General features: G+C 38.7%; 1 non-coding gene across 1 annotated transcript; it reads left to right on the top strand.

The window, feature by feature from the left end:
* Positions 1-897: 897 nt before the first annotated feature.
* LOC139846003 (small nucleolar RNA R71) lies at positions 898-1,003 on the top strand. Its single transcript, XR_011758751.1, has one exon. It is a non-coding gene; the product is annotated as a small nucleolar RNA R71 (small nucleolar RNA).
* Positions 1,004-5,175: the final 4,172 nt, after the last annotated feature.

The following is a 5,175-nucleotide window of genomic DNA, read 5'->3' as shown; positions in this document are numbered from 1 at the left end:
CCCCTCCAGTTCACTAACAATAACCTGCTCACTATCCTTAGCTAATGGAACCCGAAAATTATACTCATCAGTCTTCCTCGGTGGATCATATGCTAAACCACTTTGGGTGGTGATAGCATTAACGCGCCCATTCTTCGGGTTAGTATCCGTGTGCTCGGTAACTCCCCTGGTTTCCTCTCATTCCTCTTATTAGCAATCTGACCAATTTGTTTCCCTAAATTCTGAATAGCGGCTTGTTGATTTCGAAACATTTGATCATTCTTCTCATTGGTTTGAGTAACAGTAGTAATAAGCTGAGTTTGAGACACCATAAGCTTATCTAACAATGATTCAAGGTTAGACTTTTTCTCTTCGACTTGGAGCTTTTGGAAGTATCCCGGAGCTTGCTGTTGAAAACCCCCACTTGAACTTTGTTGAGACCTCGAACCCTGATTACCTTGAGGATTATAAGGATTATTGAAATTCCTGTTATACAGGGCTCGTCCCTAAAACTGATTGTTGTTCTATTGACTAATAAAAACAATTTCTTCTTTCTGATTCATAGTTAAACCCGCATCACAATCCTTAGCCAAATGAAGCTCACCACAGAATTCACACCCAACTTTCATACCATGGATGTCCTTGTCAAGCTTCTCTAAATGTCTCTCGAACTTATCCAACTTTGCATTAATCGAACCATAATCGTCGTAAGCACCGGCGACTGTGACTGAAGAAGAAGAACAACCCAAATCATTATCCTCATGCCACCCATGAGAGTACTCAGCTTGCCTCTCAAATATCTCATACGCCTCCTGTTCGGTTTTGTTCATGAGACTTCCACCTGCTGCTTAATCAATAGTAACACGAGTACTGATGGTACATCCCTTGTAAAAGATTTGTACCTTGGCAAACGCATCTAACCCATGTTGAGGACAAGATCGTAACAAACGGCTGAAGCGATTCTAAGCATTATAAAGAGTCTCGTTAGGCTTTTGATGAAACTGAGAAATCTCTTGTTGAAGTCGAGTAGGTTTGGATGCAGGAAAGTACTTGCTCAAAAAATTTTCCATCAAAGTGTTCCATCTTCAATCGTACCCTCAGGTAAACTATCCAACCAAATTCTAGCTTCCCCTTTCAGCGACCATGGGAAGAGCTTCAAGTATATGACACGATCGTGGACATTACTGAATTTAAACAAACCTCAAATCTGTAGAAAAATACAAAGATGTTCATTAGCATCCTCTTGTGGCTCCCCTCGAAACTGACATTTTGACCCAATCAAACTGATAATGGGGCCCTTAATCTCAAAATCAGATGTAACTTCTGGAGCTCGAATAGTGTTACCCTGGCCTACTCGGGAGGCCTTCATCTTTTCCGCCATAGTTTGACCTTGTTGTGCCATTTGAGCAATGTTGGTACAATTTTCCATATAGAGGCTGTAAGGTACAAGTACAAGATAATAGCTGCTCAGCGTGTGGTGTATACTGTTCATTGTTGTTTGCCCTCGAGAAATAATCTCTGCAGACCTGGAACACAGATGTAAGATCTATGGGGTGGCCTCAATCAATCTGTGGACCAATCTGTAATGATCCATCTAGCGTATTGCTGCTAAGCGGCTAATGTGCTTTTAGAGTGAGAAAGAACTGTGTGAGAGAGAAAGTATGCTTCTCTCTGACTGAAGTTCAGATCAGAATGATGATGTGAAATGTGGTGACCCAGGGGCCTATTTATAAGTGCAGAATGTCCGAAATTCATGGGTTACACGTGTCAATCACTGAATGGTTCTGTTACGTGAAGTATCCGAAATATCGGTGGTGTGTGCTGATGTGGCTGTGTGCCGTTCACGCGCTGAATTAAAGGGCTTAAGCATAGAAGCTTCCTGCAGGGCTTACACTTGATGCTGGGCGGCCTGCTAAACGCTGGGCGGCGAATACTGGAAACCGCCAAATTAAATTATCTTTTGTGTTGCTTGACCTATTTATCTGTATGAAAATGGTGTTTTTATGCGTGTATCTCCTAGATACACCATTAAGTCCCCCAGTTTAATGTCTTTATTTTTTAAAAAAAATAAAGTCATTATACTAAAAAATAAAAGATGCCTTTTTCCTCGAAGACACAAAACTGCTGTAGCCGTCTGTTTTTTTGTGCTGACGTTACATTACCAATTATGAAATTGCCCCCAAAATATTTTTGTTTTATTTTCAAAATTTAAATTACTGTCCAATTAATCTGGCCTATACACGTGTCTCAATCGCATCCCTTTATTATCAATTTGTTTGACTATAAATAGCCCGGTCCTTTTACCTTTTTCCTCTTTCGAAAACTGATTATTTGCTGTGAAGATATCTTGCAATTTATTCATTTTAGCAATCTGTTAAGTGCAAGATCAGTGATTGTTCATCTTTTCTTCTGTTTGAATTTTTATTTTTCGTACTACCATGGCCGAATCCAGCAGCACGTCTTCTCAGAGAGACAATCGTGACGTCAGCACCATCCATTCCAGTATTACTGAAGCCGATATAGAACAGTTATGTAAAAAGCACAGGTATCTTAGATTGTTGAATCCTATTGTGCCTTTGCCTAGCGATAGGGCCAATAAACCTCCGAAAAAGATGATTACCCTCTATAAATTGCAATTAACTGTAGGAAACCTCTGTATTCCTCTTTCTGCCTTTCTTCAACATATTCTTGCCCACTATGGGATAGGGCTTAGTCAAATTCATCCATTAGGTTTACAAAAAATTATTCTTTTTGAAATGTACTGTAATGCTGTAGAAGAAATCCCCAATGTGAATATTTTCCATGAATTATTTAGAACTAGATTAGTTAGCAAATGCTGGTATACATTCGACTGTAAGCCAAATAAGGCTTTTACTGGGGTGAAGGAAAGTTCTTTAAAGAACTGGAAAGATCCCCATTTCTTTGTCAATGAGAGGGTTGTTCAGGATGCCTGGGCATGTGTTCGTAGTTGGAGAAAAACTACTATAGGAGTTAGCAAGTCCACCACATTATCTGATGATGAAATTTTTATTCTTGACACCTTGAAGACTTTCAAATTTCCACAAAGGTCATATAATGATTATGAAGCCATATTGGTTCTCTGTAAAATGAGTAACAAATGGCTTGCTGGATATGTACCGGCGCTGCGCTGGGAAGGCCGTGGTAGGCACCTTTATTGATATATTCTGTTCTTTGTTATGTTGTCATGAGTTATATATGTTCTCTTATATATGTTTCTGCTTTCTTTGTATGTTGCCTGTTTGCAGAAGGAGAGATGCAGGTTTACAGAACTTTTAAGAAGACCAATCTAGATCCTTTGATAGTTTCTGAACGGCCCAAAACCCCTGCTGAAATTTAGGTTGACAAAGCCAAAGATGCGGAATTTGAGCAACAGCTGAATAGCCCAGAGGGGCATGTTGATGGTGGAGATGGTGGTATTGTTCAGCCATCTCCTGATGTTGAAATTATTGAAACTACTCCCCAACCGTCTAGCGCCAAGAAGTCTGCAAGGCACTCTAAACGTGAAGGGAAGCGTCCAGCGGGTGAAGCTGCTGAAAAACCAAAAAAGAGAAGTATGTGTCTTATCTGTATCTGTGCAAGTAAATTAATAATTTTGTGTTGAAGCTCTATTGTATATTTATCTGTTTCTTCATTTTATAGGATTGGTTCTTTAAGATGATGTTGTTGATACTTCTACATGGAAAGATCCTGAGAGCAATAAGGCTGTTGATGTTGAAGATGACAGTGATGATGATGATGAAGAAACTCAAGATGATGAATCATTTGAGACTCCTCCATTCAATACTCTGCGTACTCCCAGAGGAACTGACAAAACACAATCTTCTGCATCTACCCAACCACCATCTGTACCGCTAGGCGGTCTACAGGCTTTTCTTGATGATCCCAACAACAAATCTGATAGTTTTGATGAGTTTTTGAAGGTAACCCTTATAAGATTTATGATTTATCAACATCATTTCTCTTATAATTGTGTTATTATCATGACCATTGTATTCATTGTAGGCAAACACCATTTCTGATTTGTCCTCCTCCCTATCCACCATGACTTATAAACAAAGCCTTCAATCCACTGCTGCAGCATTAGTGCTCTTGAGTCAACATGTGATTCATGATCTTAAAATGCAAAAATCCCACGAAACTATTGTTGCCAATGCTGTGCATAATGCGACCAAGGTGAAGAGGCTTGAAATTGATTTAGGAGATGTAAATTCAAAGTTGAAAACTACAGAGGATGCTGTAAAAAAGAAGGATGGTCTATTGGAGGTGGTGGAAGCAAAATGTGTGTCAGAAAGGGTAGAGAAAGAAAAATTCATGGAAGAGAATGATAAGCTAGTGAAGAGTAATGAAGAGCTAAAGAAGATGCTGGAGGAGAAGAATCAGTTGTTGGAGAAAAAGATTGATGCTGCTGCTGATGCTGAAAAGAATTTTACTGATTTAAAAGCTGGTGTCCCTGTCTTGTGCATAGGGTGTTGAGCTCTTCACTTGTGGGTTAGACTTTTGATAGGTATCTGGTGGCATCTATAGAAAGTAACCTTTCAAATGCAATGGAGGAGATTTTAAATGCTCTACCTGTAAGGCCTGACCCTTTACCAGCTGCTATTACAAAACATATGAAACCAGATGCTGGTACCTAACTGTAGGTGGCCATAGGTGAAGTAACTTCTTTGAAAATTAACTCCTTGGAAGAAATATGTGCTAAGGATTATGTGTCTGTTAAAGACATTCTAGAGGTGCCTATTTGAAAATACAACTACTCTGTAATAACAATGTGTAGCATCTTTATACTGATAGTATATATATATTAAGTCCTTTTGGTTAATGTTGGTATTTTTTGCTGCTTTCCATGATTGACGTATTACTGCCATATGTGTTTAACCATTGCAAGCTTGTCAAAAAGCTTAGATTTTCATATATCACATCATATGAAATGATTTTTGTCTTAAACTAATTTTTGAATCTGTACATGAATTGGACTGTCATCTGTCATCCGCTGTCCGTAATGCGTAATTCCTCTTTATGAATCAGAGGTGTACTGCTACCTAAATGGTATTATATATACAGACTATTGAAATTGTATACCTGTTTTGTATCTTCATTTAGGAAAACATGTATAACTTTGCTGTTATGTAATGAATATATCAAACAATTTATCCATTCTCCGTTCTGTATCAGAGC

Source organism: Rutidosis leptorrhynchoides, chromosome 4 (genome assembly GCF_046630445.1).
Source record: "Rutidosis leptorrhynchoides isolate AG116_Rl617_1_P2 chromosome 4, CSIRO_AGI_Rlap_v1, whole genome shotgun sequence".
Lineage (NCBI taxonomy): Eukaryota > Viridiplantae > Streptophyta > Magnoliopsida > Asterales > Asteraceae > Rutidosis > Rutidosis leptorrhynchoides.
Note: the sequence above shows the minus strand (reverse complement) of the source record. Positions and strands in the feature narration are given on the sequence as shown.